The sequence below is a fragment of the Elephas maximus genome, chromosome 1 (genome assembly GCF_024166365.1).
Source record: "Elephas maximus indicus isolate mEleMax1 chromosome 1, mEleMax1 primary haplotype, whole genome shotgun sequence".
NCBI classification, from domain to species: Eukaryota; Metazoa; Chordata; class Mammalia; order Proboscidea; family Elephantidae; genus Elephas; species Elephas maximus.
The window spans coordinates 235,737,750-235,764,176 of record NC_064819.1 but is presented as its reverse complement, the minus strand read 5'-3'; the positions used below and the strand labels follow the sequence as shown (position 1 = coordinate 235,764,176).

General features: G+C 39.9%; 2 protein-coding genes across 22 annotated transcripts in view; both read right to left on the bottom strand.

The window, feature by feature from the left end:
• Positions 1–26,427, bottom strand: part of QKI (QKI, KH domain containing RNA binding) — a 154,554-nt gene that overhangs the window by 11,722 nt on the left and 116,405 nt on the right. The window lies entirely within an intron of this gene.
• The window catches only part of LOC126057249 (uncharacterized), a 39,408-nt gene continuing 12,982 nt past the window's right edge, over positions 2–26,427 (bottom strand). For all 14 annotated transcript variants that reach the window (XR_007512659.1, XR_007512764.1, XR_007512872.1 and 11 more), the window contains one exon: positions 2–26,427. This exon is cut by the window's right edge. The gene's annotated coding sequence lies outside the window, so the exon portion shown is untranslated.

The window sequence follows — 26,427 nt, the reverse complement described above, 5'->3', positions numbered from 1 at the left end:
ACAGAAAACAGAAGAACATTAAGCATTTGCAGACAGTCCATATACATCACTGCTGCATCTATGCAGTCTTAAAATAGATACTAGGTGACAATGGTCACCTGTTTACATCAGGGGAAAAACTCCAGGAAACAGAGAGATGCGGCCCACTAAAGCTCATCCTATCAGAGATGTAACGGCCACAGTGTGCCAACATACAAGATGGTCTCAACTAGCTGCATTTCTACTTGAAAACATTCCAGGTAAGCTATATCAAATTTATTAGACTTCTCTTAAAATTCTCAGGAAAGTGGTGAGTTTAGGTCTAAGGGTGATGAGAAAATTGGCACCGATTAAGAGCAGTGGCTACACAATCTGACTAACGTAACTGATACCAGTAAGTGGTCCACCAGAAAAAGGGAGAAATGGCAAATGTTTTAACTATAACTTTATACCAACAACAGCAACCAAAAAGAAAAACAAGAGGCTGCAGTTGCTGATACTTCTTAGGTACAACCACACACCTCATGGGATTGGCTTTCTTTGAATGTTTCAGGGCATGGTTGTGCGACTGTTGTCAACCGGCTTAGTATCATTTAAAAGTTTCTGTTCTGCTTCCCTGGTTCGGTCTTAAAAGTTTGCCAGCAGCCATTCAAGACAAGACAATTGGTCTCATCACCGGAAGCAACAGAGGAAGACGGCAACCCAGGAATTGGAGAAGGCAATGGTCTGCAGGTCTAACTGCCTCCATGAACTAATGCCTCCAATGCCATGACACCAGAACCAAATGGTACCTGGCTGCTGTTACTGAACGCTTTCACTATGGACTCAAAGCTGGATTCTGATCAAAAGGGAGAAAAGTAAGGAACAGAATCTCAAATTCTTACAGAATCCAGACTTACTAGATCCTTGGAGGCTGCAGCACACCCTGAATCTACTGCTCTGAATAAATCTTTAAGCCTTAAACCAAAACTATCCTCTGAAGTCAACTTTACATTAAACAACAAACCAAAAAAAACCCAAACCCACTGCTGTCGAGTCGATTCCGACTCATAGCGACCCTATAGGACAGAGCAGAACTGCCCCACAGAGTTTCCAAAGAGCACCTGGCGCATCTGAACTGCAGACCTCTTGGTTAGCAGCCGTAGCACTTAACCACTACGCCACCAGGGTTTCCAAATTAAACAACAGCTTAGCTACATTAGTAAAGAACGTCAGCCTTGAGCGCTGTACTGTATCAAAGAATTATCTACATGAGATCAAATTGACAAAAGTAACTCTAAAGCATAGATGAGAAGTTTAGGGGGTATTACATCTAAGGCAACGGTGGTGTAACATTATGGGTACAGATTAATGAGAACGGTGATATGATGTAAAGAAACTAACCAGTGACACTGAGCTGTGCATGTAGAAACTGGATGTATGTTCTGCTGTGCATATTTTCAAAAATAAATAAATAAATAAATAAAAAGCCTTGCTCTTAGTTGGAATGAATGAAAATCTTAGATAAGATTAAATATACAGTATATTTTCTTCAGTATCTATCACTTTGCAAATATTTCAAAGCTCAGATGTGTTCATTAGTAGGAAAAAAAAACCTGGGATTTTAAACATACAAGATTTGATTGTGGTATTCAGGAACAAGAATTTTACATTTATTTCCCCAAAAAGGAAAATTCATTGAAATTATAATGATCGTAAGAATTTCAAAAGACTGCACATATTTTCTGCTTTCTTATGCCATCATCATTCCCCTTTCTTGATCTAATCACTATCAAGTGCTATCAATTCTATAAGGGGTCCTGGTGGCACAGTGGTAAAAGTGCTCGGCTGCCAACTTCTAGGTTGGTGGTTAGAATCCCCCAGGTGTTTCACAGGAGAAAGATGTGGCAGTCCGCTTCCATAAGGATTACAATCTTGGAGACCCTATGGGGCAGTTTTACTCTGTCCTACAGGGTCACTAAGAGTTGGAATTGCTCAACAGCAACGGCTTATCAACTTCATGGCAATCTATCTTCAGGGTCACCATGTGATCTATTGTTAAAACCAAGAAACTTTCAAAAGCACTATTAATATTGTGCTTCAATAGCAGGTATAAACCAGGATTGTTCCCAGTCATGATAATGTTTGCCACTCCATTTACCTTGGATTTGGCCCTACCCTTTCCATCTACTGTTGTTGATCTTGTCCTAGTTGTTGATTTACTACCAAAACTACTGCAAGATTCTATTAATAGCACCCATCCACCAATAAATCTATACTAATGGCAAGACTGAATTTCCAAAATACAGCTTTCATCTTAACATTTCTTAATATTCCCATGTCTCAAAACTTTTCAAGTTTCTTGTTCTCTAAAAATATATAAATGATTCAGTATCTAAAGCTATCTATGATCTGGCCCCACATGATCTTCTATTTTAAACATGCATCCTACATACGTACAGAGGCCTTGCCTAGTCACTGAGAGATCTATGCCTTTTCATCTATGCGCGTACAACCATTGTCTCCATCTTGAACACTTCTTTGCGCTCTCTCCTAGCCCTCCAAGTGAGAGGTTTAAACAAACGATGCAGTGTTAGAGGTGCTCACCGGTCTATGTCAAGAAATTTGGAAGACAGCTATCTAGCCAAAAAAACTAGAAGACATCCGTATTTGTGCCCATTCCAAAGAAAAGTGATCCAACAGAATGTGGAAATTATCAATTATTAATATTACAAACAAGCACAATTCTGCTGAAGACAAATCAAAAGTGGTTGCAGTAGAACGTAGAACGGGAACTGTCAGATATCCGAGCTGATTCAGAAGAGGATGTGGAAAGAGTGGTATCATTGCTGATGTCAGAGGGATCCTGGCTGAAAGCAGAGAACACCACAAAGATGTTTATCTGTGTGTTACTGACTATGCAAAGGCATTGGGCTGTGTGGATTATAACAAATTAAATTATGGATAATATTGCAAAGGACAGAAATTCCAGAACACTTAATTGTGCTTATGTGGAACACCTTTGCACAGACCAAGAGACAGTTGTTTGAACAGAACAAGGGGAATACCCAGTGATCTAACACCAGGAAAGGTGTGCAACAGGGGTGAATTCTTTCACGATACTTAGACAATCTGTATGCTAAGCAAATAATCTGAGAAGCTGAACTATATGAAGAAAAATACGGTATCAGAATCAGAGGACGACTCATTAATAACCTGTGATATGCAAGTAACACAACTTTGCTTGCCTAGAGAAGAGGAAGCGCTTACTGATGAAGATCAAACACTACAGCCTTCAGTATGGATTGCACCTCAACATAAAAATACCAAAAACTGTCACAACTAGCCCAATAAGCAACATCATGACAAATTATGAAAACACTGGAGTTGTCGAGGATTTCATTTACTTGGATCCAAAGTCAACGTCCATGGAAGCAGCCGTTGAGAAATCAAACGACATATTGCATGGGGGTAAATCTGCTGCAAAAGACCTCTTTAAAGTGTTAAAAAGCAAAGATGTCACCTTGAGGACTAAAGTACACCTGATCTAAGCCATGGTATCTTCAATCGCCTCATACGCATGTGAAAGCGGGACTGTAAATAAGGAAGACCAAAGAAGAATTGATGCACTTGAACTGTGGTGCTGGTGACGAATGAACTGTGGTGCTGGTGAAGAATCCTGACTATACCATGGACTGCAAGAAGAATGAACCAATGTGTCTTAGATGAAGTACAGCCAGAATGCTCCTTAGAAGGGAGGGGTGCAAGACTGTCTTTTGTACCTGGGACATGTTAGGAGGTGGGACTAGTCCCTGGAGGAGTACATCATGCTTGCTAAGGTAGAAGGTCAGCAAGAAAGAAGACGCTCAATAAGATGGACTGACACAGTGGCTGCAATGATGGGCTCAAAAACATAGTAAGGATGGCGCAGGACTGGGCAGTGTTTCCTTCTGTCATACATAGGTCGCTATGAGTCAGAACCCACTGGACGGCACCTAAAAACCAAACCATGATGTAGATATGATGCTGATTTCAATACAAAAACAGTGATGCTTACAAATGTAACCACGTGAAACACCTAGAATCTTTACAGAAATGCAACATTGTGTAGCTGTATCAGAAGGCTCAGTTATTTCTCACTATCCCTTTCAACAATGCTGTGCTTAGCTGGACAGGCAAAGATAAATTAGCATCATTACTTCATCTGGGCAATAAAGCTGGCTTATCTTTTTCAAAGCAAGCCCTTAGTTCAAATGACATGCCAAGAAGACCCTACTGTTTGACTGAGAAATGCGCTGGCCGAAACGTTAGAGACACACCAAGGGGAGGCTCGCCTTATCTTTCTGTGCTGTCCATTACACTGACATCCTCCCGTTTAATCATAACACCTAGCTTAGTAGCAACAACTCCACCACAGACAGAACAAGGTAAAGAATGAAGCATATTATTTAAGTAGAAAAGCTTAAAACATTCAAAATACAGACACATAGTGTTACCTTCATTTTTTTTTTTCTTTTTAATTTTTATTGTGCTTTAAGTGAAAAGTTTACAAATCAGGTCAGTCTCTCATACAAAAAATTTACATACACCTTGCCATACACTCCTAATTGCTCTCCCTCCAATGAGAGAGCACAGTTCTCCCCCTCCACTCTCTCTCCTTGTATCCATTCCAGTAGCTTCTAGCCCCCTCTGCCCTCTCATCCCCCCTCCAGACAGGAGATGTCAACATAGTCTCATGTGTCCACTTGATCCAAGAAGCTCGCTCTTCACCAGTGTTACCTTCATTTAAACTAAATAAAACTAATAAAGAGTTTTACATTAGGATGGTACGTTCTGCCTTTCTTCAGTAAGGTACAAATATATGTATTCTAAAGTAGTAATGATCTCCACACCTTGGTACCATCAGGTCGAGTCTGATGCATAGCGACCCTATAGACAGGGCAGAACTGCCCCATAGGGTTTCCAAGGAGTGGCTGGTGGATTAGAACTGCCAACCTTTTGGTTAGCAGCCATAGCTCTTAACCACTGCACCACCAAGGCCCCAGTAATGACCCCAGAATGAAAAAAATCACGTCTCTAATAAGCTCTTTTTTCTTTCTATGTTAAATACAGTATGTACAATCTGACATTTTATATTTTACACTAAGCTATAATAAGAATGACAAACCTTTTAAAGATCTGTATGTCCACAATTCAGGCTAAAATATCAGCATTACTGGGTTCAGATCATTGTTTTGTAGAGAAAAAAGATCTCTAAAATTTTATTATATTTTAGATAGGTATTATCAGATTATATGGTCACAGCAATAGAACAAATCCGTTGTTGTCCAGTCAATTCCAGCTCAGAGCAGCCCCATGATATATAAATACAAACCAGACCCTTGCTCTACAGTGGAAGATGAAGAGAAAAGGAGGAACCTGAAGGTAATGATGACCTAAGAAACTATCAGTTGCGAGAGATGTCTGTCAGGGATAGGCAGAAAAATTCTAAAAAGTGTATGCATGTGGTAGTGGTAGTCTGAAGGGAAGTAAGAGACAGATCCTGTAGGATGTTACAATGAATAACTGACAAAAAATTCTAACAGTAGGACTATGTTAAACTATACTACCATGTACTTTGTACGTGTTATCAGGAGGGACCAGTCCCTGGAGAAGGACATCATGCTTGGTAAAGGGTCAGTGAAAACAGAAAGATCCTCAATGAGATGGACTGACACAGTGGCTAGAACAATCAGCTAAAACATAGCAACGATTGTGAGGATGGCGCAGGACCAAGCAGTGTTTCGTTCTGTTGTACACAGGGGTGCTATGAGTTGGTAACTGACTCAGACAGCACAACATTTAGAGTGAACACTGAGTGTACAGGAAGGAAAAGAAATTTATCTGATTCTGATTACGTATCAAAGGCCTGTTACTGTCCCAGTGATATAAAGAATGAGACAGTCCTTGTCCTTGAGATTTACAGTCTTTGCAGAAAGACAAAGCAAATTCAGTGACAGTACAAATGGAACTGGAGCCCTGGTGGTGCAGTACCTATGACTGCTAACCAGGAGATCTGTAGTTCGAATCTACCAGCTGCTCCTTGGAAACCCTGTGAGACAGTTCTGTCCTTTAGGGTCACTGTGAGTCGGAATCGACTCGACAGCAATGAATTTGGTTTAAACATGGTATTAATATGAAGTTTATACACGCTGTCAGTGGAAGAACAAATGAGAAAATTTAGGAAGAAGACCACAAAGCGCTTCTAAGTATCTGACTATAGACATCTCTAGAAAGAATACAGATGAAACTATTACACATCATTTTAGGGGGTAACTGCAGAGCTAAGCTTACCCCAAATGATCCTGCACGATGTCCAGGCAAGACTACTGTCTAATGCCCATTTGTCCGAGAACCCTTCTAATACCTCACTGCCCACAAGGAGACATTCGTGAGACTTCTGCTGATTTCAGAGAAGACCAGGAGCAGAGAGATGCCTGGCGCCCAGAGCCATGTGACAAGTCACCCAAGCTATTTTTGGATGTGGGCACCATGGTGACATCCAAGATAAGTGATTTTAGTTGCTTCCCACCTTCTCTTTGTTGTGCCACAAGATATCCAAAGGCAGGCCCTTGTTGTAGTAAATATCGTACTTAAACTGTGAACCTCAAGTTACGGCCAAAAGAGAACAAAGTAAACGGGAAAAAAGGCTGATAATTTCTTCAAATGTCATCCAAGAATATTCGACCTCTACCACGCATGATGAAGAGCTTGGCTGCTAACCAAAAGGTTGGCAGTTCGAACCCACCGGCTGCTCCTTAGAAGCCCTACGGAGCAGTTCTACTCTGTCCTACAGGGTCACTACGAGTTTGAATCCACTCAACAGCAACAGGTTTGGCTTAGTTTTTTTTTTATATGATTAACAACAACAACGAAACTACCGTGGAGTCAAATAAGATTAAATCTTCTGCACCATTTCGTTCCAGACAGTTAAGAACTTTGATTCACTTTTCCTTGTTTAGGAAAAAAAAAAAAAAAAAAGGGTAATTAAATCTATCTTTTTATAAAAGGCCTTTTTCTCAGATGCAAATAAAAGTCCATATTTTAACAGTGCCTTATAGTTTATAAAGTATTTAATCTTTCTTATCTCATCTGATCCTCTTAACTCTGTAAGGTATGTAACAAGGTCCTATGTCTCCCATCAGCTGCACTTTAGAGTAAAATTAAACAGAAATTAGGAATTTGTGCCACTTTGTAAACAAAACACTTGAATACTTGTTATGCTTGGCTATCTAACAAGGGCTATGGAGTAACACTTGAAGAATCATATGACAATAAATAAAACGTGAAATGTAAACACCACGTCCCTTTTAGGGATGAAGAATATTCTACTTCTGAAGTAAATTGCAAATACTCCCCTATTTCTTGGGAAACACTCTATATACCAATCTAAATAATGCATTTTTAAGCAGGCATAAAATACATCAGTGAGAGTTAAGTTACAGGGATTGAGTGTTAGGTACTGGAGTCAATTCTAGAACTAAGAGGTTCGGAACTTTTTCCTCTACAGTAGGACCAATTATGACTAAAAGCACTCTTGTGCTGGAGTGCAGCATATATTATTTCTGAGGAAATCACTTTAAGAAATTCCACTACTTAAGACCTTCAACGTTAGTAACAGTGCCCAGCAGCTTTGCTTGCGGTCAGTGATGGTACTACTGACTATGCATGGTTGTTGATTCTTGGTGCTGGCTATATTTGCGACATATTTTGAGGTGTTTTATGAACATAGAAGTCCTGATGGGGCAGTGATTAAGAACCTGGCTGCTAACCAAAAGGCTGGCAGTTGGAATCCAACAGGTGCTCCTTCGAAATCCTATGGGGCAGTTCTGCAGGGTTGCTATGAGCTGGAATTGACTTGATGGCAATGGGTTGGGTTTTTTTTGGTATGAACATTAAGAATCACATCATAGCTAATAAAAGTAACAACAGTGAGCCTGTAACTTTTAGTAAGATACAATTATCAACAGAAACAAAAACTGAAAAGTGGTGAGGAAAAACCACGTACTGGAAATCACTTTAAGAATCCGAGGTTAAGTTAAGCATGGTCCAAGAGGAGATGAAGCGCGTCCAAGCCATGGATGATTGTCCATGAATCAAGGCTTGCAGAAGTGCGCAAACTGTACATGATGTCAAAATGAGCAACAGGAAACGGGCATACTTTGGCTGCCAAGGAACTCCCTATTCTATTTGATGAGATCACTAAGGAAGAGAGTTGCCTGCCTCAACAGATTCCCCTCAACCCCGTCCATATATACAAGTCTGATCCATTTTGAAAAAGGTTATCGATGATACACTACCAAGATGGGAGAATACAGTGAAAATTCTTAAGCTACAAAGGATGGCATCATATTTCTATTTGGGAGAAATATACACAAGGACTGAAAGCAGAAAACTCTTAATTAGTCTGGACTGATAAACAAATGAATATAGGTACTATCTGAGTCTAGGAGAGTGTCTACATTCCCTTAAAATTGTATTTTAAAATTTATCCATAATCTACTACTCTAGAAAAACATTTTTATTTCCTTCTAGATTTTTATTATGAACAGGCTTTTTCCCTTTAATAGTTGCTACAAATATAACTTTATATCTTTTTTCATAAAATACTCTATCAACTTTTTTTTTTTTTTTTTTTAATACATTACAGTCATGTGATGCTGCTTAACATCCACAATACGTTCTGTGAAATAAGGCATTACGTGATTTGGACGTTGTCTCCACATGCCTAAATTGAGAGCAATAGCATCACAGATTTTCCACCTTCACGTTGTGTAATAATCTTTTGTTTCACTTCGAGTCAGTACTTCCTTCCCCTTTGCCTCTTGCTGCTATCATTAGCACTGGGTTTTGCTGTGTTTGGAAGCAACGATCCACTTCGAGGTAATATTTTTGAAAGAAAATTAAGCTGAGAGAGAACACTACAACACTAAAGAGACATGTGATACATGAGATTGGATGCTGCTGCCTACGAGTTGAAGCATACACTGTTATTCTGTAAACTTCTAACTTGTAACCAGGGAAAGTTCAATTAAAAATAATAATACAAAATGCAGGACGGTACATACCTAAGCCGGTAACATTGGCATTTGACTATCAAGACATCTGCATTATACTTTATGTATGTATAGTACCATCGTATGCCTGGTGGCACAATCGCTTTGCACACAAGAGACATAAGATATGCACGCTGCGCGCAGGAAGTGTGTGCATTCGCTGTGTCCAGTTACATCTGCTACATCCCATTCTCTGATGGGGATTTCTGAACTCTATTACAACCCTATGGGACTACAGGTGTGTATGTGGTTGGATATTGCCCAAAAGGACGTTATGCAGCACATGACTGTGTAGCCCTTGGAACTTTAAAAACATGATTGTATTCTTAAAAAATACTTTTGAGAACTATTCTACAAGAGAAGTATTAACTAACAGATAAAAGTCTGCCCTCCTGGAAACTCGTGTGGGGTGTGGAGATGGAGCAAGTTAAGAGATGATTAAGCAATTACAACAAATATGACAATCGGGACTTTCCAGGAACGTACAAGAGTACATTCTAAATGTGGGCTGGTGGTGAGCGGGGCAAGGAAGGCTTTGGGGTTTTCTACATATAACTTGGGACTCAAAGGATAAGAAAGAGTTAAAGGAACTTAAAGCAAAAGTGGAGAAAGAGTGCAGGTGGTTCTAAGAAGAAGGAAGAACATCTTCAAATACCCAGAATCAAGACGACGTACAATGAAGCTGGTAAGGTAACAGTCATTTGCAAGCCGTGTTCAAGCAACTGGACTCACTTGTAGGAATAATGAGAAGTCACTCATCCAAGTGTTTTAACTTAGGGAAGGTGATGGCTAGACCTGCATTTTAGAAGCAGCCCTTTAGTTCCAGTATGGAGAACACCAGGAAATCCAAGATCAGACAAAAATGCGATGATAGGTCCCCAACTCAGGCAGCACAGATGAGATCCTGAACTAGTGCACACGATATCACACAGTGTCCTGACAAGGGTTTTCCACCTTATATGACTACACAAAAGTACAGGTGTTCATTTTACGATGTTGTCATTGTTAGGTGCTGTCGAGTCGGTTCCGACTCATAGCGACCCTATGCACAACAGAACGAAACACTGCTCCGTCCTGAGCCATCCTTACAATCGTTGTTAGCTTGAGCCCACCGTTGCAGCCAATGTGTCAATCCACCTCGTTGAGCACCTTCCTCTTTTCCGCTGGCCCTATACTCTGCCAAGCATGATGTCCTTCTCCAGGGGCTGATCCCTCCTGACAACATGTCCAAAGTATGTAAGACTCAGTCTCGCCATCCTTGCTTCTAAGCATTCTGGTTGTACTTCTTCTAAGACAGATTTGTTCATTCTCTTGGCAGTCCATGGTGTATTCAATATTCTTCACCACCACCACAACTCAAAGGCATCAACTCTTCTTTGGTCTTCCTTATTCATTGTCCAGCTTTCACATGCATATGATGTGATTGAAAATACCATGGCTTGGGTCAGGCTCACCTTAGTCTTCAGGGTGACATCTTTGCTCTTTAACACTTTGAAGAGGTCCTCTGCAGCAGATTTGCCGAATGAAATGCGTCTTTTGATTTCTTGACTGATGCTTCCATGGCTGTTGATTGTGGATCCAAGTAAAAGAAAATCCTTGACAATTTCAATCTTTTCTCCGTTTATCATGATACTGCTCACTGGACCGGTTGTAAGGATTTTTGTTTTCTTTATATTAAGGTGTAATCCATACTGAAGGCTGTGGTCTTTGATCTTCATTAGCAAGTGCTTCAAGTCCTCTTCACTTTCAGCAAGCAAGGTTGTGTCATTTGCATAACACAGGTTGTTAATGAGTCTTCCTCCAATCTTGATGCCCCATTCTTCTTCATATAGTCCAGCTTCTCGTATTATTTGTTCAGCATACAGATTAAATAGGTATAGTGAAAGAATACAACCCTGATGCACACCTTTCCTGACTTTAAACCAATCAGTATCCCCTTGTTCTGCCCAAACAACTGCCTCTTGATCTATGTAAAGGTTCCTCATGAGCACAAGTGTTCTGGAATTCTCATTCTTTGCAGTGTTATCCATAGTTTGTTATGATCCACACAGTCAAATGCCTTTGCATAATCAATAAAACACAGGTAAACCTCCTTCTGGTATTATCTGATTTCAGCCAGGATCCATCTGACATCAGCAATGATATCTCTGGTTCCACATCCTCTTCTGAAACTGGCCTGAATTTCTGGCAGTTCCCTCTCCATACACTGCTGCAGCTGTTTTCAAATGATCTTCAGCAAAATTTTGCTTGCGTGCGATATTAATGATATTGTTCTATAATTTCCACATTTGGTTGGATCACCTTTCTTGGGAATAAGCATAAATACAGATCTCTTCCAATCAGTTGGCCAAGAAGCTGTCTTCCGTATTTCTTGGCATAGATGAGTGAGCACCTCCAGCGCTGCATCTGTTTGTTGAAACATCTCAATTAATATTCCAGCATTTCCTGGAGCCTTGTTTTTCGCCAATGCCGTCAGAGCAGCTTGGACTTCTTCCTTCAGTACCATCGCGGTTCCTGATCATATGCCATACCTCTTGAAATGATTGAATATTGACTAATTCTTTCCGATATAATGATTCTGTGTATTCCTTCCATCTTCTTTTGATACTTCCTACATCATTTAATATTTTCCCCATGGAATCCTTCACTATTGCAACTCGAGGCTTGAATTTTTTCTTCAGTTCTTTCAGCTTGAGAAACACCGAGCATGTTCTTCCCTTTTGGTTTTCCATCTCCAGCTCTTTGCACGTCACTGTTGTCGTTAGGTGCCGTCGAGTTGGTTCTGACTCATAGCGACCCTGTGCACAACCGAACGAAACACTGCCTGATCTTGCGCCATCCTTACAACCGTTGCTTTGCTTGAGCTCATTGTTGCAGCCACTCTGTCAAGCCACCTCGTTGAGGGTCTTCCTCTTTTCCGCTGACCCTGTACTCTGCCAGGCATGATGTCCTTCTCCAGGGACTCATCCCTCCTGACAACATGTCCAAAGTATGTAAGACACAGTCTTGCCATCCTTGCTTCTAAGGAGCATTCTGGTTGTACTTCTTCTAAGACAGATTTGTTCGTTCTTTAGGCAGTCCATGGTATATTCAATATTCTTTGCCAACACCAACAATTCAAAGGCCTCAACTTTTCTTCGGTCTTCCTTATTCACTGTCCGGCACGTCATGATAATACTTTGTCTTCTCGAGAGGCCCTTTGAAATCTTCTGTTCAGTTCTTTTACTTCATCAATTCTTCCTTTTGCTTTAGCTGCTCAACGCTCAAGAGCAAGTTTCAGAGCCTCCTCTGACATCCATCTTGGTCTTTTCTTTCTTTCCTGTCTTTTCAGTGACCTCTTCCTTTCTTCATGGACGATGTCCCCGATGTCATTCCACAACTCGTCCGGTCTTACGTCACCAGTGTTCAGTGCGTCAAATCTGTTCTTCAGATGGTCTCTAAATTCAGGTGGGATATACTCAAGGTTATGTTTTGGCTCTCATGGGCTTGCTCTGATTTTTGCAGTTTCAGCTTGAACTTACATATGAACAATTGATGGTCTGTTCCACAGCTGGCCCCGGGCTTGTTCTGACTGATGATATTGAGCTTTTCCCTCATCTCTTTCCACAGATGTAGTGAATTTGATTTCTGTGTGTTCCATCTGGTGAGGTCCACGTGTACAGTCACCGTTTATGTTGGTGAAAGCAGGTATTTGCAATGAAGAAGTCGTCGGTCTTGCCAAATTCTATCATTCGATCTCTGTCATTGTTTCTATCACCAAGGCCATTATCTTCCAACTGCTGATCCTTCTTCGTTTTCAACTTTCGCATTCCAATCGGCAATAATTATCAATGTATCTTGATTGCACGTTCGATCAATTTCAGACTGCAGCAGCTGATAAAAATCTTCTATTTCTTCATCTTTGGCCCTAGTGGTTGGTGCATAAATTTGAATAATACTTGGATTAACTGGTCTTCCTTGTAGGTGTATGGATATTATCCTATCACTGACAGCGTTCTACTTCAGGATAGATCTTGAAACATTCTTTTTGACGACGAATGCAACACCATTTCTCTTCGAGTTGTTATTCCCAGCATAGTAGACTGTATGATTGTCCAATTCAAAATGGCCAATACCAGTTCATTTCAGCTCACTAATGCCTAGGATATTGATGTTTATGCATTCCATTTTTGACGATTTCAATTTTCCTAGATTTAGACTTCATACATTCCAGGTTATGATTATTAATGGATGTTTGTAGCTGTTTCTGCTCATTTTGAGTCATGCCACATCAGCAAATGAAGGTCCCGAAAGCTTTACTCCATCCACGTCATTAAGGTCGACTCTACTTTGAGGAGGCAGCTCTTCCCCAGTCATCTTTTGAGTGCCTTCCAACCTGGGTGGCTCATCTTCCAGCACTATATCAGGCAATATTCTGCTGCTATTCATAAGGTTTTCACTGGCTAATGCTTTTCAGAAGTAGACTGCTGGGTCCTTCTTCCTAGTCTGTCTTAGTCTGGAAGCTCAGCTGAAACCTGTCCTCCATGGGTGACCCTTCTGGTATCTGAATACCGGTGGCATAGCTTCCAGCATCACAGCAACACACAATCCCCCACAGTACAACAAACTGACAGACACGTGGGGGCTCATTTTATCACCGACTCAATAACTGTTTTACTAAAAAAAAAAAAATCTGAACAAAATAACTGCTAACCTTTTTGGGAAAATACCACTGAGTTTCTCTAACAGAGGTTAAAATTGGACTTCTTCTTGGACAGTTTTGACTACGCTGTGTTTTTCCCCATGAAAACTGACTATCTGTTAAGATTACATTAAAATATGCTTGTTCACTATAAAGGATACACACATAGTGAACTTGACCATTTCCCTGTACCTGGGGGTATGTCATCTGACACGCTAGCTGAGTTAAGTGCAGAGAAGACGCTACAGAGCACAAGTATTATTTGTATTTTCACCCAGCTTTCGTTGTTACTACTTTTCTATTAGATACACAGTTTCTAAAAGTTACCTGTACTTTTTAAAAGTTTTTTTTCTTTATCATGAAAATTCCAGACTACATAAAATTAGTATACTTTTAAAATGTTACATTTCAAATTTTATTCTCAAAACATTTATAATTTATAAAAATCAGTGGATACAATAGTTTCGTGTAACAGAAAAAAATGCTTTAGAACAATCTCTTGAAATATAGTTCTTTAATTTAGGAATACCCACAACAGATTAACTTGAATATCAAGAGCATTTTAATTGGCTCACAACTATAATCCTAATCAAATCTAAAAATCATTTATTTCCTTGGTTTCAAAACCAGAGTAGTAGCATTTCTTCATTTCAACAAGCTCTAACGTATGGTTATTCCAAGCAGTGGGACAATTCCAGGAAACCCTGGTGGCGTAGTGGTTAAGTGCTGCAGCTCCTAACCAATAGGTCAGCAGTTCGAAACCGCCAGGCACTCCTTGGAAACTCTATGATGCAGTTCTACTCTGTCCTATAGGGTCACTACGCGTCAGAATTGACTTGACAGCAGTGGGTTTTTTGGGCACAATTCCTACCAGCTGTAATAAATACTGGTATCTTTCTAACAGATGGAGTTCTCATGGTAAGAAATGGAGTTAGGAAGCAATGAATTTGAGAGAAACACTCCACTTGCTGGCACCATTAGTTCAGACCTGGACTGATGCTCTACAGGTAAGTTGCTTTAGTTGGAGTGGCTGTGCTTTGAGTATCTGGTGTGAATATTTAAGACACAATTTGCTGGTGGTGAATAAAAGAAAGGCAACTGCTCTAGTTTTAGAGCTAAAGGTAACTCGACTCTGGATTTGCCCTGTGATCATTTGGTTTTAGGGTATCGTTATTTTTAAAAAACCTGAGATTACCAAAATTCTTATAGGACAAAGTAACTTTGTTATTCAGAATATGAAACTCTCCAACCTCCTGTAAAAACTTTTCTTAACTAAAGTTTTGGTTGCATACTACTAGAAGCGTATCTATGGATTTACTGCCAAACAGACTGGACACTTTAATTTTGAAAAGCAACACACTATTAAGTTTGTGGTACATAAAACACTAAACATTTGCTCCATGAACAGAAATGAATGCTTAACACACCTGTTTAAACTGTAGAGTGTTAGATTAAAAAAGAATGTAACATTCTTTAAGAAGTAAATAAAGTGAAACACTACAAGTCTTGCACATTAATATGTTGTTACTGTTGTGTGCACCATTTAAAAACTACATAAAACTAAATACTGTGTATTGTTTTTAGGAAATAAGTTTTCTATGAGCTGATCTTTTACAGGAAGTCTCGTCGCTCAAAGCACTGGATCGCTAGGAGAAATCGTCCTTGTTTTCCTTGAGCTTTTTCCTATCTTAATTTCCACTTCCTCCGCATCTGCTCCAGCACTACAGCACAAAGTCACACGTCACAGAACTGAGCACTCAAACTTCATTACATATTGCCAACCTCAAATGGGCCCTCAGCTGTGCTTGCCTCTCTAAACCTCACCCTCAGCAGATAACCTCACCAGCCCTCTCTCAATTTACCAACATAACCAAATGGAACTTCCTCCTCGCCTGTCCTCTCTGTTCCTGTTAGGCTAGAGGTAGTTTCCCACCTTCTTAAGGCTCACCTCTCCACTCCTGATTACCTACTCAGAAATTTTACATTGGCAATTATGATGTCTCATGAACTACATCCTTTTGTTGACAATGAAACTTACTCAAACTTTCGCATTCTTAAAAAATAATTTCGGACTACATCTTCCATCCCCTTTAACCCACTTCTTTAACATTTGCCTCAACTCCACAAAACCTTACTATCTCCATTTACTTCTTCTCCGTAAATTTCTTCTTCAGTTTACTCCAAACTGGCCTTCACCCCCATCATATATCACTCCTCCAAAGCAGTTCTCATTTATGCTATTAAAAATCTCTACAACACCAAATCAAATTGGCAGCTTAGAGACATTGTTTTTCTTGACCCTGAAAAGCACCTGACACTGTTGATCAACTCTCACATCTAAACTTACTTACTCCCCACCTCTTCCACCTCACTCTCCTAGTTCTCCTCTGCACTTCACATTCTGGGCTTCAGACAAGTTCCTTTAGGTTCAAACCCCTGCCGAGAATTTGCAATTCTAACAAGTTCCCAGGAGATACTAAAGCTGCTGCTTAGGGACCAATTCTAGAACCACTAGACGATCAGTGGTTCTCAAAATTTATTAAATGTAGGAATCACCTGGGGATTTTCTTAAAATGTAGATTCTGATTTAGTATATATGGGGTGGAAATGTGAACTCTCCCTCACCCAGCTACCAGGCTAGAATGCCTCAAAACCAGCACTAGGGAGTTCTCCTCTCCCTCAGCAAGCTCAAAGGCTGTATCTTCAGTTACTAACCACAGACAAATAACGCAACTATACATCTTTAACCTAGACCTCTCCTCTAAGTAGACCTGCACATCTCAACGGCATCTCGTATTAAATAAGTTCAAGACGGAACCCATAACTTCTGCTGCAAAGACTGAGTCATCTTCCATGTTCCCCATCTTGGCGATAGTACCATGATCCATCCAATTACTCAAGTCAGAATTCTCAAGTTATACACAATACCTCTTTCTACATCACCCTTCACAGTTCCCTCTAATATATCACCAATCCCTGAGTAGTTTATGCCTAAATATCACCCCACCCTACCCAGTTCCTTCAAACTCCATTCCCTCAGTCCAAGCTACCTACAGGCTGAGATTACCTCCAATCTTCTCTCACCCTGTTGCCAGAGGGATCTACACGACACGAAAACATGAGTGGATCCCGCTCCTTAGAACACTCAGTAGTGCCTACTGCTCTGCAGGCAATATCATCATACTAAAAAAATACCCTGCTGGGTCAGCTCCTTGAGGACTCCTCCAGTCTCAGCTCAATCTCTCATTTATGCACTTCAGCCACACAATCTTACAGTTCTTTGAGTCGGTTATGTGCCCTACCACCTTTTTGTAAACAGCTCTGCTGATGTTGTTACATGCTGTCTAGTCAGTTCCGACTCATAGCGACCCTGTGTACAACATAACAGAACACCGCCCGGTGCTACACCATCCTCACACTCATTGATACGTTTGAGCCCTGTTGCAGCCACTGTGTCAACTCATCTAATTGAGGGTCCTCCTTTTTTTTTTTGCTGACCCTCTACTTTACCAAGCACGATGCCTTCTCTAGGGACTGGTCCTTCCTCATAATATGTCTATAAAGTACGTGAGACGAGGGCTCGCCATTCTTGCTTCTAAGGAGCATTCTGGCTGTTACGTTTTCCTAGACAGATTTATTTGTTCTTCTGGCAGTCCATGAAATACTCAAGATTCTTCACCAACACCATAATTCAAAGAAGTGAATTCTTACTAGGCCTTCCTTACTCACTGTCCAGCTGTTGCACACACGAGGCCACTGAGGATACCATGGCCTGGTTCAGGCACACCTCAGTCCTCAAGGTAAAATCTTTGCTTTTTAACACTTTAAAAGAGGTCTTTTGTGGTAGATTTGCCCAATGCAATATATGGTTTGCTTTCTTGGCTGCTGCTTCCATGGGCACTAATTGTGGATCCAACTAAAATGAAATCCGTGACAATGTCAATCTTTTCTCCATTTATCATGATGTTGCTTACAGGTCTAACTGTGAGGATTTTTGTTTTATGTTGAGGTGTAACCCATACTGATGGCTGTAATCTTTGATCTTTATCAGTAAGTGCTTCAAGTCCTCTTCACTTTCAGCAAGCAAGGTTGTGTCATCAGCATACGGTACGTAGGTTGTTAATGAGTGTTCCTCAAGTCTCGACACTGCATTCTTCTTCATACAGCCCTACTTCTTGGATTATGTGCTCAGCATACAGACTGAATAAGTACAACGAAAAGATACAACTCTGATGCATACCTTTCCTGACTTTAAACCACTCAGTATTCCCCTTGTTCTGTTCAACTGCCTCTGGTCTATATACAGGTTCCTCATGAGCACAATTAAGTGTTCCAGAATTCCTATTCTTTGCAATATTACCCATAACTTATTATAATCCATGCAGTCAAATGAGTCTGCAAAGTTAACATCTTTCTGGTATTCTCTGCCTTTGCCATGATCCATCTGCCATCAGCAATATCCCTTTTTCCACATCCTCTTCTGAATCGGCTTGAATTCCTGACAGTTCCCTGTTGATGTACTGCTTCGACAAGTTTTTAATTATCTTCAGCAAAAATTTACTTGCATGTGACATTAATAATATTGTTAGATAATTTCCTCATTCTGTTGGATCACCTTTCTTTGGAATGGGTACAAATATGGATCTCTTTCCAGTCAGCTGGCCAGGTAGCTGTCTTCCAAATTTCTTGCCATACACAAGTGAGCACCTCCAACACTGTATTCGTTTGCTGAAACTTCTCAACTGGTATTCTGTCATTTCCTAGAGCCTTGTTTTTCACCAATGTCTTCAGTGTAGCTTGGACTCCTACCTTCAGTACCATCAGTTCTTGATCATATGCTACCTCCTGAAATGGCTGAACATCAATCAATTCTTTTTGGTACTGTGACTCTGTGTATTCCTTCCATCTTCTTTTAATGCTTCCTGGTCGTTTAATATTTTCCCCTTTGAATCCTTCAATATTGCAACTAGAGGCCTGAATGTTTTTCTTCAGGTTTTTCAATTTGAGAAATACCAGGCGTGTTCTTCCCTTTCGGTCTTCTAACTCCAAGTCTTCGCACCATTCATTATAATACCTTACTATGTCTTCTCGGGCTTCCCTTTGAAATTTTCTGTTCAGCTCTTTTACATGATCATTTTGTTCCATTTGCTTTAGCTACTCTAAGTTCAAGAGCACACACTATGTCAAACAGCTTTACTGATGTGTAACTTACATGCCATTAAAGTTCACCTATTTAAAGTTTAAATCCAATGCTTTTTTAACGCATTTACACAGTTGTGCAACCATCAGTGCATATTAAGCTTATACATGCATTAACTAATGTAACCGGCAGAACAACCCATCAGACAGACACAGTTATTATCCTTTTATTTTATAGATGAAAAAGTTGAGGCACAAAGAGCGTAAGTGACTTGCCAACCCAAGGTTTCCATTACTGTTTTTCTAGAGTCTACAATTACTGCAGAAAGCAAGCATTGGATATTCTGTTACAGAATAAACATTCATTCATTAATTCAAACAATTACTATGTATGTGCAAGTTGCTGCTAGCCAGTGAGGGATGGATACAAAGATGAAGTAGATCCCACGCATGCCTCTGAAACACCCACAGTCAGGGAAAGGGAGTAAATAAACAAAGAAAAATCACTTAATTATTGTAACTATAATAAGCAATGCATACTACTGTAATACTAGTACAAGATACTGTCATGGGAACTGGGGAGAAATGCCTCTATGTTGGGGTTGTTAGGAGAGTTTTACAGACGAGATAATGTCTAACCTAAGAGGAGAAAAGAGGAAGACGTTCTGTTGGTCATCAGGACTGGAGGAAGACTCATTACAACCTGTGTTATGCAAATGACACAACCTTGCTTGCTGAAAGTGAAGAGGACTTGAAGCACTTACTAATAAAGATCAAAGACCACAGCCTTCAGTATGGATTACACCTTAACATAAAGAAAACAAAAATCCTCACAACTGGTCCAGTGAGCAGCATCATGATAAACGGAGAAAAGACTGAAGTTGTCAAGAATTTCATTTTACTTGGATCCACAATCAACAGCCATGGAAGCATCAGTCAAGAAACCAAAAGACGCATTGCATCGGGCAAATCTGCTGCAAAGGACCTCTTCAAAGTGTTGAAGAGCAAAGATGTCACCCTGAAGACTAAGGTGAGCCTGACCCAAGCCATGGTATTTTCAATCACATCATACGCATGTGAAAGCTGGACAATGAATAAGGAAGATCGAAGAAGAACTGATGCCTTTGAATTGTGGTGCTGGTGAAGAACACTGAATATACCATGGACTGCCAGAAGAACGAATAAATCTGTCTTAGAAGAAGTACAACCAGAATGCTCCTTAAAGGCAAGGGCATGTTGTGAGGAGGGATCAGTCCCTGGAAAAGGACATCATGCTTGGCAGAGTACAGGGTTGGGGGGAAATGAAGAAGACCCTTTGCGAGGTGGACTGACACAGTAGTTCCAACGATGAGCTCAAGCATAACAACGACTGTAAGGATGGCTCGGGACCGGGCAGCGTTTCGTTCTGTTGTGCACAGGGTCGCTATGAGTCGGAACCGACTCAACGGCATCTAACAACAACAGCTGGATGCTCCATTAGTATCTCAAGCTCTAAATTTCTAAAACAAATTAGCCAATAGGAGAGAGGTGTTTCTGGCAGAGGCGACTATAATACACTAAGTAAATACCGGTGCTCCTGGAATGGCACGTTATTTCATATGAGTAGGGCTTAAGTGGGTACGGGAAAAATGATAGGAAAGGTCTGAATGCCGTGCCAATGAGTTGAATGTTTACCATGTGGTGACAGAAAGCTTGTGAAAACTTGAAAGAGGGATTGTGACGATATTATATTAAGAAGATGGCTCTGGCAGCAAGTAGAAAATGGATGAGAGAGAATGCCATAGCAGAACTTGTCCAACAGTGAGAACAGAGAAGAAAGAAAACAGTCATGGGATATTAGGCGGCCGAATCAGGTAGATGTTGGTGATGTAGTACATGGGAAGGAGTGAGGCAGGAAAGAAACAGAAGGTAAAAAAAATCAGTAGTAGCTGACACCTAGGCAATCTATGCCATTCACACAGACAAAACAAGAACAGATATACGAGGAGGGCAGGAAGAACATGTTTTCAGTTTGGGAAATGCTGTCTGAGATGCCTACCTGGCACCCAGGTGGAGGTGTTCAGTGATCTGGAGTCCATGACTGGAAGCATATTTAAGAACTATCAGCACTGCAGTCTTAACTGGAGATGCAGTAATGGATGCGACTGCCCAGAAGATCAAATGAGAGAAAAGATCACTGTGGAAAATATCTACCTTTAGTGAGAATGTAACAATTCTAAAGAGGAAATGTCAATTCATCAAATAAGTAATTAGGAAGTTCATTAACTTTGCCCTATTCTCAATTATAGGAAACCCTAGCGGCGTAGTGGTTAAGTGCTATAGCTGCTAACCAAAGGGTCGGCAGTTTGAATCTGCCAAGTGCTCCTTGGAAACTCTATGGGGCAGCTCTACTCTGTCCTACAGGGTCGCTATGAGTCAGAATCGACTCAACAGCACTGGGTTTGGTTTGGTTTTTTGGTTATCCTCAATTATATTACTAAGCCTAAGGCTTTGTATGTACTAAGCCTACTCTTCTAGCCTGGAAAACAGCAGATTCTCAAAGAAGTTTGTGAAGTGAATTGTTATTGACAGTCATTAAATGATTCTTTTAATTTCCACAGGTATGTTCTAATTCTACAGATGCTAAATTCCATAACCAAAATATTTTATTTAAAATAAGCATATTATCACATCCTTCACAGGAGAATTCATAAAGTAAAGTATCATGAAGTAAGCTAGCTCATGAATCTGCTAACTTGTTCAGGGATATTAAACACTAAAAAGAGAAAAGCTACCAAAAAATAAGCTGATGACATGTGAGTTTTAAGGACTAGGGTTTGCCTGACTCAAGCGCCATGTGTTTTCAGCCGCCTCATAGGCATCTGAAAGCTGGACAGTGAATAACGAAGATGGAAGAATTAATGCCTTCCAATTATGGCGCTGGTGAAGAATACTTAATATACCACGGACTGCCAGAAGAACGAACAAATCCATCTTGGAAGAAGTACAGCCAGAATGCTGCTGAGAAGCAAGGAAGACGAGACTTTGTCTCACATGCTTCGGACACGTTATCAGGAAGGACCAGTCCCTGGAGAAGGACATTATGCTTGGTAAAATAGAGGGTGGGCAAAAAAGAGGAAAAGCTTCAATGAGATGGATTAACACATTTACTGCAGTAATGGGCTCAAACATGGCAACGAATGTGAGGATGCTGCAAGGGCTGGGCAGTGTTTCGTTCTGTTGTTTATAGGGTCCTCATGAGTCGGAATCGACTTGACAGCACCCAACATGTTAGTTTAAAGGCATAACTTAAAAAAATATTCAATATATATTTTATATTTAATTTATATATTAAAGTTTAAATTGTTTTTCCACAGAAAAGATTAAGAAAATAAAAAATAAAACAAATCCACTTACATAGTTCAGCAGTAAGGTTTCAGAGTAATTCTTACAAATGAATATTGTTATCAATAAGCAGGATAATCTAACAGTCATTTTGAAATCAAATTTTCAAAATCCAGTTAACAAAAATACAGAAGAAAATCAAGGCATAATATGAGCTACCAAATAAGCTTACCTGGAGCAATCTTAGTAAAATATTAAAATGTCACAAGTAAAACAATTTTACTTATAAATAGCATAACTAAAACAATTTAAATGCTGAGAAAAGTTGTATATAAGAACTTAAAAATATAAGCAAATATAAATAAAGCAGGGGCATTTGTTCCTCTTAACTTTTTCTGCCCAATCGATTTCAGCATATCGTAATATGAAGTGAATGGGTTATAAACGTGTTGCCTATATAAGAGGAACATGATGCTATTTAGCAGCCATCGGAAGGCCACACAAATAAATTAAAGGGGTGTATGAAAATAACTGAACTAAAGATACACTGAGCAATCACCCACCTATTTTTCTTGTATTGAACGTATTTTAATTCTTCAATAAGTAAAAAAAACAATATATTCTCTGCCCAGGTCCCTTGTTTTATATTCGCAACACCTCAAATTCACTGCGGTGAGTTGTCTTGTTTGTCAACCCAAACAACACCTTGTGTTTGGAGAGGCTATTCCTCAATGAATCCTTACTTCAAAGTAAATCTACAGGGAAAACAACCAATATTATAAGAACCAAAAGAAGGATGTCAATCATATTTGTGAGCCCTCTTCACATACTTTATTGTCATCACCAAGGAGCTTCTTTCTTCAAACTACAGCTCCAGGTCTGGGGAATGCTCCTCTGTGGGTTTTAAAAGGCTGACTCCCTGCCTGAGAATATTATGGTTGAACAGACACTTAACACTGCTCAACAACTGCCCAGTGACTTACATGGTTTCAGGAGGACAGAGACTGCAGTTTGAAGACCCAAAGCTTGTCACACCTAACTTATCTGCATGTATTGATTGCTATCCAAAGAAACAGTACTTGTTATTATTTATAAAAATTCTCATTGGAACAATGTTCCTGTTGTTGCCCTGATGCAGAAAAAACAATACAGCTGAAATATGGAGACGGGGTGTAAAAAGACACTGCATGCAGAATCAGATTAAACTAGTTAGAACTGTTCCTCTTTTGCAAAATAAGGATGATCAGCACATTTCAATGTCTCTCTCCAGTGTCTCTCTCACCCACCTCGCTTCCTAAGCAGGGCACACCCTATCAGGGCATCTGACAAACAGCTCACTATGTCTGACGCCATTTTGGTTCCAAGGAGTCCTACACAAACTATAGAGCGTCTCTCTCTGGTAAAGACTTCTCTCATGGTCTTTGTATCCCAAACTTAAATAGATGTGTAGATAATAACTAAATTCACCAGTTAAAAATGAGATTTTACTGTTTTTATGATTAAGTTTTATCTGTCACTGAAGCAAGTTTTATTAATGGTTCCAAACTTATCTTAGAACTACAGGATTCTAATCACACTATTTTGACATGTAATTATACTTTAAGCAGTGGTGATTAATGTATAAACAAAAAATGTGTATTGTACCTGTAAAAAGATTACATTTACTTGTTGTCTAAAATAAGCAACCATACTCTCTCAATATGTCAGCATCTCCCCAGTGAAACTTTTTTTTTTTAATTATGCTTTAAGTGAAAGTTTACAAATCAAGTCGGTCTCATACAAATACTTATACACACCTTGCTATGTACTCCTAGCTGCTCTTCCCCTAATGAGACACCACACACCTCCCGTCTCCACCCTGTATTCCCTGTGTCCACTCAACCAGCTCCTGTCCCCCTCTGCCTTCTCATCTTTCTTCCAGACAGGAGCTGCCCACATAGTCTCACGTGTCTACTTCAGCCAAGAGGCTCACTCCTCCCCGGTGAAACGTTTTTGAAAGACACACCTACTTTTCAGGCCACTAGGGTAGCAACGATCAACTTAGTACTTTCCTTATGAAACTGTAAGCTAGGTAGCTTGAAAATGTCAATGAACCTTCCAAAAGACTTTATCGTGTGAGAGTGCTTTATAGTCTCAAAACCTAAAAATATTTACTTTTTCAGTCTGAGCGGTTTTCCTCAGACCGTCAATGCAAGAACTATTATTACCACTGGTCCTCTTGAGGATGGGTGGTTATACAAGCCTAAGTGATGTTCATCACTTTAGGCATTTAAGGAAGCATTGAGACCATTTTCTCACTAGCAAGTCATTAAACTAAAGCCTAATTCTTTTCAGAGATAGAAGAGAGCCGAAGCTCTGAAAGTATTTACATACAATCCAAATAATCCAGTTTATGAGCTTGAGTACCTTACCTGCTTCCAAAAAAGCTTTCAATGTTCACCTTACTTCATGAGACAGATATGACAAGTGTCTGAACAGAATTAATGTCAGGATCAGGTTAATGGTGATTAAAACAATACAGAGTCATTTTAGGAGCATTATTTGAAGGTACATTAAGAAGGGAAATTCGATTTTGTCCAGAGTTGTCACTTTTTCTTACCAGAGATGTGGAACAAACTGTCTTTCCTTGAATGAGCTTATCATACTGTATTTAGTACAAAACAAACCTTAATAAGCCGATCGTCTGCATGGGAGCTGGATCAACTCCTTCTCATTAAGAATTTAAGAAGCTATCAGCCTTCTATACAGTCCTGCCTGTGTGAGAGAAAGCAAGGACTGGCTCCTTTCAAACCTGTAATTTATGAGTTTATTCAAACCCGCCAAATTGCTTTAAGTAAACGCCTCTCACATTCGAAAATTCCCATGGCAACTCATTTAGGTTGGCAGACAGGCAGGCCCAAATTCAATCCTTTCATCCTGCAGCTAAACCATTACAATGGTAATTCTGCTCTGACACTCTGAAGAGACCGCTAATTACTGTGCTGCGGGTCCCTAGACAGATCTCCCATTCAGATTAAGATGGCTTTGCAAGCGGCAACACCTTTCTTTACCGGAGAGAGACGCTCTCTCATGTTACAGCTCTATCAAGGAGCAAGTGCACTACAGCTGGCTGCCTTTGGATGTACCTTTTGATGTCTTGCCTTCTTTCCCAATAAAATGACAATGTGGCCAACAATACAATCTACTTCAATTTTTGACACTTTTGGTCAGGAACTAAGGTACTGCCATCAGTTTATTAACAATTCCCTTAGAAACTTACAACTCCCTCTATCTTTACAGTCAGTATCTCTTTCACTATCTTACTCATTAAACCTTTTAACTTACTCTCAGGTGATAAGCAATACAGTTAACTCCAAGTCAAATGCAGATGGCAACAGATACAACAGAATATTTGAGAAATATAAAAGACAAACTATTAAAAAATATTTCCTGACATTCTTTTCTCTTTACTACTCTCCCAGATTTTGATGATACTGACATTTGTAGCTTTTTAAAAAGTGACTTAAAACTGATTTTGTTTTGATAAATATTATTAAATTTCCCAATGTTCCTTGAAGTAACTGACAGCAACTTTACATTTCACAATCCTCAACTGGAAATGTGTCATTAGAGCAATTTAGTTTAATATTGCTGAATTCTATGTACACACTGAAAGGAGGAGCCCTGGTGGAACAGTGGTTAAAGCACTTGGCTGCTAACTGAAAGGTCAGCAGTTCAAACCCACCAGCTGCTCTGCAGGAGAAAGATGTGGCAGTCTATTTCCATAAAGATTACAGCTTTGGAAACCCTCTGGGGGCAGTTTTACTCTGTTCCACAGGGTTGCCATGAGTCAGAATGACTTGATGGCAACAGGGTTTCAGCTATGTATATATATTTGGTTATGCAGCTTCATAAAGAGATCAGTTATGTTAAAAATTGATTTATATTCAAGTTCTCAAATACCTATAAGTAAACTTACAGAACCCCACCCCTCAAGACACCATTATATCCACTAACCACCACATAAAGTCAAAAAGCTTGACGATAAACACTTTACTGATTGACTGGAACTGGTACATTTTGTGTGCCAAAATGTGTCTTGAATTATCAGGATATAAAGTAAACTTCAGAAGCTGCATCACTTATTTTCTCTAATACGGGTTAATGCTACTCAATTAGTTTAGCCTTTCCAGTTTAGTATTCCATCTCCCCTACAGAAACTTCTGGCCTCCATTCCAATTTAAACAGGAG